Here is a 9915-nt window from a genome sequence, read left to right on the forward strand (position 1 = left end):
CAAAGGTGAGACGTCTCCATAAAGTGGGAGTCACATATCTCTTCCTGTCTGTCACTCACTTGCTGTCCTCCCACTGTTCATTGTCAAAAGCTTCCTAGCAGCTGTGTTCTAGCCTTCTTCCTCAGGAAGTGGAACATCTGTCTCCCGGCACCTGGTCAGAAAGTGCCACATGTTGACAAGGCCCTTCTTCACGTGGCGTTTGGAGTTAGGCCAGGGGAGAGCCTGAGCAAGTAAATGGGCTTCTTGGAACATTCCAGTTCCCGTGTGGTCCCTCAAGCAGTTGGCAGGGCAGAACCTCAGTACAGTACCTGAAGTCACTGGGTGTGGGCAGGGGTAGTGCAGTGAAGCCCTCTCTCCAGGAGACACATTTTGACACATTTTCTTGAGCAATAGCTATCTTGATCCTGATCTTACCTTGTTAAGGAGTCCTTGACTTCCTCTCTAGCCTCTAATGCCTACAGAGGTTGGCAATGTGCAGCACATACATCCTCAACTATCCAGGATGGCAATGTCCATTCTTGCTCAGATTTTCTGACCTGTTTGTCCCTTTTCCCATAGAGAACTTTGAAAAACGACATCATAGATGTCAGGAGGAAAGATAAAGTAACTACTCTAAATCTAACAAGTGTCCATAATGGCTCTAGGTCTGCCTTTTAGCTTCTTGAGTTAAAAATGCTTTATCAGTTCTCTGAAAACTTTCAGTTCCTTGAGGACTATGCAGGCTTATCAAAGTCCAAGAGACTTTTGATGCTGCCAAGAAGTCTTGTAACATTAACACTTAAGGGTCAGAACACATGTGTTATCCAAGGACCAACTCAAGAGCCATAGAAAAGTCTACACGACCACCCCCTCTTTTTCTTGGCCTAAGAGTAACTGGGTGGAATATAAACCTAAAACTTCCCAAATATAATCTACACGATCAGCTTAGATCCCTTAAGCCTGAGCTCCCACCTGGTACCTTCCTTTCTCCCTTCCCTTGCATCATTTACTTTCCTTGATTGGTTGTTCACGTCTGGTGACTTCTTTCCTTCCATGAACCTCTTTTGAGTCAGGGCAGTATTGTGTCCACACTTGTATTGCTACATCTTCCCAGAGGCCAGGACAAGTTTTGCATATGGTAGGCGGACAAGACTCCTTTGTTATTGTGCTTCTACTGAGAAGGTTACTTGGAAAAGTACTTCATATCTTCATCCTCAGGAAGCTGGGTAATCCACTTGGTAGGCAGTGGATTCGTGCACGAAAGCTTTTCATTTGATTCCCGAGTCTGCCTCTTGCTCAGTCAATGACTAGAGGTTAGATCATTCGTTACCCCTCAACCTTAGCTTCTTCATCCTCAACATGAACAGTCCTTATCCTACACCATTAGTGAGACGATCAAATGAGATCAAGATGCCAATGTGTTTTAAAGCCTATATAAAATGAAGAATTTAATAATGATCATGGAGTCAGAACAAAGGAAGCAGGATGACCTAATGACTATGGTTAACGCCCACCTGTGGTCTACCAGTCCTCTGATCTTTATATCCTCAGCACCTAGCACTGAGGTTTAGCCTTTTGCTTTTTCCAATGAATGCCAATAACATCCATTTTATTTAGGTGCTTTCTTGATGGAGTGGAAAGTAGATGGTTGTGGAACATTTCATGTGGGTGTTGATCTGGATGAAGAAAGGGAGTAAATAGCTGGAGTGTGTTCTTCTTACCAGGGGTTTCTGGAGGGTGGAGTGGTTCTAGTAGCTTCTGGGAGTCTGAACACTGGCTTGCCCATAGTGGTTTGCATAACTTATGGAGCAGAGAGTCGAGATTACAGCTCTGTATTGTTGCTCTTTTCCTGGGACGCTAATGGCCAGATGCTACATGGAAAGCTTACAGCACTGGGACTGATGCTCTGGAAGCCCCACTGGGAAACTGGGTGGCTGGACAAGAGACAAGGAAATGAGACGTGCCTCCATTGACCACAGTAGGGGAAAGACCAGTGGGGTAGGGAGGGGATGATACTGGGAACAAAGTAGCTTCCTGTGCCTTTGAAGTGACCACACATTTGGAATGCACAGAATTTTCTGGTGTGCTCTTTTGATTTTACCAGCTGAAAAACCAAACCACCTTCATTTGCGTGAATAACATCTTTTCTCTGAAAACATATTTTTTATATAAATTAGAGTAGCAATTTAACCACATCTTATTTGTGTTGGCCGTTCACTAAAGAGTTACCTAATATAAAATGGATTCTTAATGTTTCACAAAATATATACTGTTTTCATTTTATTATAGTCCTGTTTCCCTCCTTTGCCACTCTTGAAATATCCGGCCGGTCAGGAACTAATTCTTTTTCTTTCTTCCAACCAATCAATCTACCAAAGAGTGGGGTGTTGTGCTGTCTTCACTGACCTGCTCTAGCAAGTAAATCGCTGTAGAGGACCCCAGCCTGTGACTTCATTCACTTTCAAGCTCCAGCCCAGGCTGAGATTGGGAAAGTCCTTCTCAGTCTTGGTTTATAGGTCTGTTGGGAGCCTAGAGGGCCTGCGTGTTTGTTGGACTTTGTTGTGATTGTCTGTCATCAGCCAGCCAGCCTCTGCAGAAGCTCTGTTGTCATCTTCCCACGTGCCTTTATCTTACCAGGGGCAGGGTTTTGTGTTTTGGTTGCTTTGTGGATGTGGAGAGCTTCATCCTCCTGCTGAGCCTTTCTCAATAGTAAAATCTGACCTCTGTGGGAGGATGTGGGACAATCTGAGCCTGGGCTGACAGAGTAACCTGGAACACTGGGAGTGAACACAAACAAGGACATTGCAGCTTGAAGAAGAAGAAGAAGAAAAGAAAACTTGACAGAAGCAACACGGAGCTAAGTGCCTTGGCTTTGAGCCAGAACAAGGATCCAATTATAGTTCTCTGCACGCAGGTTTGTTTCTTTGTTAAGTGCTTTTGTTTTGCTTTAATCCCATGAAAATAAATGAGAGAATAAAAACCAGGTTGAGAGTAAGCCTTTCATTCAAGAGTTTTCTTTTGAGGGCGTCAAGATGGAAAGGATCCTTTGGAGCTTGAAGAATGATGTAATTTGTAGTACAGCTAATTAAGGCTTAGAACCCTCGTTACCTCTCTGGTACTCTAATAGCTAAGGAAAGACCTTATTCCCCCACAGGATTAGAGCATCCTTGCCCTATATATGATGCATTCAGTGTACTAACTCCCCCATACAGGGACATGCTGTCCCAATGACCTTGTTATCTCTGGTTCTAGATACTCTTCTGTAAAGAATGAGAGCATTTGCAACCAAGCCTGAATAACAGCAAGTGCCGGTCACACACAGCTTCTGGCTTGCACCTTATCATTCTTTACCTGTATCATTTGCTTGTAAGGAGATTTCTATATCAATAAATATCATTTTACCCCTCGAGTCTCCATTTTGGACTAGAAACAATTGCCAAAGACACACAGTCTTGTTAAATCGAGGAGCTTCATTCACAACATCTGAAATCCTACAGATTTTACATCGCTTGTGAAGGACCTGCTTCTATTATGGTTACGACTGTCTAGTGTAGTCCTTACCCTATGATCTTTCCTTGGGGCTTGCAATTAAATGAGTAATGATCTTGGAAGGTTAAGTAGATATGATTGTGAAAACCTATTAAATCCAATTATACTTTTTTTTTCCGTGACCATGAAACACAATCTCTAAGAGCTGAAGTTGTGCAACTCCCTGGAAGGCTCACGGCTCGGCTCACTGTTGGATCTAATGAAAACAAAACCAAAAATAAAACACAAGTGATCCGAGAGCCTGTCTCTTTGAGCCTCATTGCCTGTAATTGTAAACATCTGAACTTAGGATTTTCAGGAAAAACTCTGCCCTACAATCTGTGCAGAAAGTTAAGAATAGATCCGCCTAATCACTGTTTTTGTCTGATGGCTGTCCAGACTCTTGTCACGACCGTCTCAGCACAGGTTAAGTTAGACATCCCACTTTTGGACACACGAACTCCTTTCCGAGCAGAAGAACCATCAGCCATTGGAGTTCAGGCATCCGCTACTGGTTTTGGTCAATTACGACCCTTCGCTAGGACTTTTGACAGAATTCTTCCGTTCCGTCTTACGAGCGATTGTTCCTCTTGAGGTGAGATGCTGACCTATGTTGGCACAGTTGTCACCTGGGCCTGGGCGTTGTTCTGGTGGCAGTTGCACCCGATACTAAGGAAAGGGTGACTTATGCCACTGTCACCCGCCTTCCTTCGAAGTGGGAGGCTCTTCAGTTGCCTGGTTACAGTGCTGTCACAAGATTTAATGACCTTTCTAGGGTGGAACACCCTCGGATGAGTTGCCTTCAGATTGCTAACATCAGATCCTTGTTGTCATCTCAGTAAGGATAATAATAATAATAAAAATAATAATGCTTCCTCTTCTGGAGGCATTAGCTTGTAGACTTAAGCTTATGAAGTGTTTAGGCTGCTGGTCTGCTGAGAAATCTAGTTTACTCCATTCTTAAGAACAATGGTTCACATTAAAAGAGAAGAAAGGGAGTTCCATTTCACTGTAGTGAGCATTGCCGTTCTTTTTACTCAATACTTTTCCACGGCTCCTTCCTCCCTCAGACAAGCCTGTGAGCTAGGCATTGAAGGGGGGTTACCTTCCCTTCCTGGTGAGCTAGATACTGAAAGTATGCTTCTCCTGTCCCTGTAAGGTGAGAACTGGTGGGTATCACAGGCCACTAAGAAATAAGCTAATATTGTATCTTACCCCAGTGATCCACTTCTCTCGACTCCGTCCCTCTTCCTGTCTTGTGCCTCCTCCCCTTCCCTTTCTTTTTACCAATACCTTGGCTATTAGGCTCTAAAATTATTTGACGATGGCTTTAGGGAAAAAGGACTTATGGCCCTGTCACCAAGCCTGATGATCTGGTTTGGATCCCATATGTGGAGGAACAGAACTAAGTCTTGTAAACGGTCCCTTGACTTACACAAGTCCTGTGACACTAGTGCCTCCAATAAACAAGCATACGTAAAAATTAAATGCCTTAATAGCATGCCAGGAAAGTAAACATTACTGAAATACCCCACCCCCTCGATGTCTCCAAATCTTCTGGTGTGTTTACTGATCTCAGGCAAAGGGAAAGAGGTTGTGAATAGTTTTCTGAGGAGTTAGATGATGTTGCTTCATCGGCTATTCAAATATCCAGGGCTCTGAATTGTCCTCACGAGTTGAGCTAAGACCGGAAGCATCTTAATGTTGTTTTCTGCCTTGTGGACACACGGTTAAGGTTTGATTACTCTCAGAGGTATGAATGGAGCTTGGAGAGATCATTCCTCCCTCTGCTTAAGTGTTGTCTATTCATAAGAAAACTGAGACCAAAAATAAAATGTGATTCAGTCCGGGTTACAAGGGTGTCCATCAAGGGAGAAGCCTTAGCTTCACACGCCACTTCTATTTAAATCAATAAAAACATCCCTTTCTCCAATGAAGAATGCAATTGGAAATCTCAAGCTGTGTAGTTTTCCCAGTGGCAATGACTTTATTTCAGAATTGTTTGCAGCAGGTTTTTCTGGAAATGGCAAATCCACGCTACCAATGATCAATTTGTATACACTGTCTGTGTTCTGGGTGAATGCTAGCCTGTCCCCCCTTGAATGAAATGCTGAGCAAAAAAGCAGAATGGGGCTGTCTGTCAGCAAGTTGCATGCTCCATTGCAAGGCTGAAAGATCTGGGGCAGCCAAGGGCATTACAGTAAATGGGGCATGGGCTCTAAGTCTAAGGGGGCCTATGTCTCTATACTGGTTTATTTGCTCTAAAGAGCAAGACTGTTTGCCTAAGTTGTTGATCATAAACACCGAGGCGGAGACTGTTTGCTGACTAAGAATCCCTTTGATATTCTAGCAATGACTCATGGAATCACACATGCCCACAAAGTAGCCAGCGTCACCTTCTGAGGTTTTCACGTAGGGCACGTACAGCTCGTAAGACAGGAGGAATCAAGTCTGTCTGTCAGTCTGAGTGCCTGGCAGGCACACTCTCTCCAGTCCCATAAACAGGACCCTGGTAATCCTGGGGTCCACACACCCCTTTGCCCCACAGCACCTTCAGTGCCTCACTGTAAACAACTCACGCTGGACTGCACACCACACCATCTTCTCTTTTGCTGCACTGCCCTTTTCAATATGGTAGGGTCCCTGGTGGGTGCTTCTCTTTGGTTTAGAGTGTTGGTGTGTCCACACTCACAGGTGGATAGCTGACTCATTAGTGAGGGAAGGAAATGCATAGGTTCCAACTGTCCACCATTTCTCTCTTCTTCCCTTCTTCTTCACCCTCTTCTCTTTTCTTCCTTCCATTTTTCTTTCTTCTTTCCTCCCTCTCTTCCTCTTTTCTCCCCCTTCCTTTCTTCCTCCCCCTCCCTCCTTCCTTCCCTCCCACCTCTCTGTGTCTCCCTGTCTCTTTGTGTCTGTCTGTTTGTCTATGTTTCTGTCTTTGTCTCTCTCTCTCTCTCTCTCTCTCTCTCTCTCTCTCTCTTTCTCTTCCCTCCTTTCCTAAATGTATATTGTGACAAAATGCAGGTACTGTACTGGATTTGAGGAGAGAGTGGTGAGTTATAATTTCACCGGCAGTTTAGATCCCTGCATGATCTTGATGAGGAAGGGGAGATACAGACGTTTATCTCAGATTAGAGTTAGCCTGGCTCCCTTTTACCAGAGCTGGGAAGAAAGGAACCTGAGTCTGAGGCAACAGTGGATGCCCAGTGTACTCAGGCTCGGGCAGGAATAGTTCAGAAAGGCTGGGTGGGTTACCAACACCTCTCTGCAGGCACTTCACCTCAACACAAGGGGGATTTTGAGAAGGACACAGGAAAACGCTTCTTGGTGTTAAGCAACGGTTTTCCTTTAGTCAATATCAATATTTTAGTGACAGTCTTATGCATGGGGTATAGGAAGCTGTTAAATTTTTATTTTATAAAGGCAAATTATTTTGGGATATGTTACACTGCTCCCTCACCCAGACATTCCTCTATCAGATGTTATGTTACCAGCAGCCGGCGACTGTCTCTATTTCAACCAGGAACTGGCTGCCTATGTCCTTGTTACTTGAAATATCTCTGGGAAGCTTTTCTCTGCTGTTTGCTGATAACTTTTTTCTAATTAACGGGACTGGCTTCCTGATATGGGCGTTAGACATAGGGTACCCCGTAAGCAGCCCTGTTTACTCTGGGGAAATAGCATTGGGTAAATGGCATCAGCATGGGTCTGGATGGGCGAACATGGTTTCTAGTTGAGGTCACTCTCAAGACTCTTTACTGTGCAGCTCTGTAACATTTCACAACAACAACCCCGACAACTTCAGAGTGAAACTATTTAAAAACCTACATTTTGAAATGGTAGAGGCCACCCCGACAAGCGACAGTAACAATAAAAATAACCCAATCAAAATGTTACGCAAGTCTTTACTTCTGATCCATGTTAGGGGCTACAAGGGCTAGGGGATTGTGGGGGCTGGACCGCAGCAACCTAGATATGATGTCTCCAAATAACTCATCTTAGAACAGGTCTGGAAAGAGTACTTGGCCCAATTACTCCACAGTTGAGTTGGGGAACCCAATCAATAACCGTTTTGTTTCTCCTGGAGTGGCAGTGAGGAATCTACAAAACCCTCCTAGTGAAATGCGAGGCTAATACCACAGGACAGGACTGTGAAACCAGTTCCTGTGGAGTACTGAACAACACGGGCGCTTTCACTGAGAACCAATCTTGCTGTGTTGCAAGAGTGTTTCCTATTACGTAAGAGGACTGGCTCCTTCCCTCGCTGTGGCCAGGCTGCTAGACTGCTCGCACAGACTGCACTGTGAACTTTAGACCTTGCTTTCTCCAGGGCCCAGGACAGACTGGCTCTCTTTAAGGGAGAAACCTACTATGGCCTTTCTCCAGACTGCAGAGTTTCCATCTGCCATTTACAGGCTAGCTGGTTTCAGAGTGGTTTCTATAAGGTTGTTAAGTCAAGTTCATCTGAGTCATGTTTTGAGTTTGTTTTGATGTTACAAAGAGCAAAGCAAGGCTTCCAGAGATGACTTGAGAAACAAACACACATGTAGCCAGTTCCGGGCTGAAATGGAGGCAGTCATTGGTGCTGGTAGTATAATGTGTGACAGAGTAATGTCTTGAGCATTGAGAAAAATCTCTTGGCCCTCACCATTTCTGAGAATTGTTCGACCGGCACAAAGTGACGTTTGTACTCACGTGCAGGAGATGGGCATCAGGAGTACATATTTTCTCTTTAGGCATTTTTCTGCCTTGGTCAGCAGGCCAAGTAAGTGACACTGATGTTTGCTTGAGGAGACCCTCTGTATACTGATTTGTTTTTCTGTAAAATGGAAAGGCAGAACAAGACACAATCAAAGGACCTTCTAAGGGAGGGATACTCTGAGTTAAAGACAATCTTCTGAAATAACTGGGAATGATAAAAAAAAAAAGTCCTCATGCTCTGCCTTTGCTAACTCCCCAGAAGGCCAATGCCTTCCTCATCTGGGCACAGCGGTGCGTGCTGCCTTCCTGCCCTCCGGTGTTCATTCTTCTTCTCATCCAGAGACTCAACTGTCAGAACACCTGGAGAAGGGGCCACAGAGCATCCTGTAGGGCTTCTTCTGGTCATAAGGATGCTCAAGGTGTGTCAGTGGAACAGGCAAAGGGAGCCACGAAGACCCACTTCCCAGCCATTTTTCTCCCTCTGTGCCTTTGATTACTTTCCAATGTAGTCTGAAATACTCACCATAGGCAGAGTGTTCTTGTACTGCAGAAAAACTGGCTGCGATCAGCAGACTGATCCTGGTATACAGCTTAGCTCTCAGGCTACCAGAGAGGCGCTGCCTTTTTCTCCAAGTGTGGCCTACTGGTGTATGTTGATGCCATTTTATAGTTGGAAACGACCACTTTTTTTTTTTAGTAGATAACTTTGATTTACTGGTTAATATTTATAATTAAAGTTAAGGTTCCAAATAAAAAAATCCCAGTTCCAAGTTCTCTTTCTTTATTTTTTTTTTTCTGAAAATTTCTGGCCATGTTTGGATATGTGTTTCTCTCAGTCCAAGCAGGAAGATCTCAGAGGTCGCTGCCCTGATGTTGTAGTTTAGATGCTTGCGCAGCGACAGGCCCTGCCTGGCCTGTTTTACAGTTTACTTTGTTGGCCCTGTTCATTTGGTCACTTCAACAAGGCTCTTGAATGAAGTTGATGAGCCGAGTCCAGTGTCGCTTGTGCTAGGCAAAGGACATCGGCATGTCGAAGCAGCAACTTCAGTGAGGCAGGCTCCTTGGGAGTAAAGCAGAGAGACTGCAGATGGACCTCCCACCTTAGGCTCAGGGTAGCACTGAGTGAGGTTCAAAGTTAGGGCAGTGGGCAGGTAGGCACCGGGCACTGAGCTTAGCAGAATGAAAGGGTGGTGCTCTAGGGTGGAGGACCTGCTTTCCTTCACACTCGGATCAGACCTGAGGTCATCTTCCGTGATCTCTGAATACCAGTAGAGATATTTGTCAGTCAGGTGATGTTTAAACTCTAGGCCTTTTGAGGAAATGATCCTTGTAGTCCTTAGCCATTAGGACCACGAATGGAGCACAGCCACTTGTGGTTTCTGGCGTTTGCATGGTCCTTAACGTTTCACAACAGGGATCTTGGCTTGGCTAATATTTTCATGCCCTAATAACAGCAATCAACACTTGGGTTGGTCATATGGTAATAAATAGGCACCCATCTGGGACACGGCCTTGTAAAACAGGGCAGGAAATGCCACATCATATGGAAAGTTGTACTTTTAGTTTCATAACTCAACTTTTGCCTAACAAAGATTCTTACTGAAACAGTCCCTGCGAGCATGAGGCATGTATTAAAATACGTCCTGAAAATTGTTCTTTGTACAAAAGATTTTCCTAAAGCTGTCCGTGAGTTATCACCGTGACTCG

Source organism: Rattus norvegicus, chromosome 20, assembly GCF_021556685.1.
Source record: "Rattus norvegicus strain SHRSP/BbbUtx chromosome 20, alternate assembly SHRSP_T2T, whole genome shotgun sequence".
NCBI classification, from domain to species: domain Eukaryota; kingdom Metazoa; phylum Chordata; class Mammalia; order Rodentia; family Muridae; genus Rattus; species Rattus norvegicus.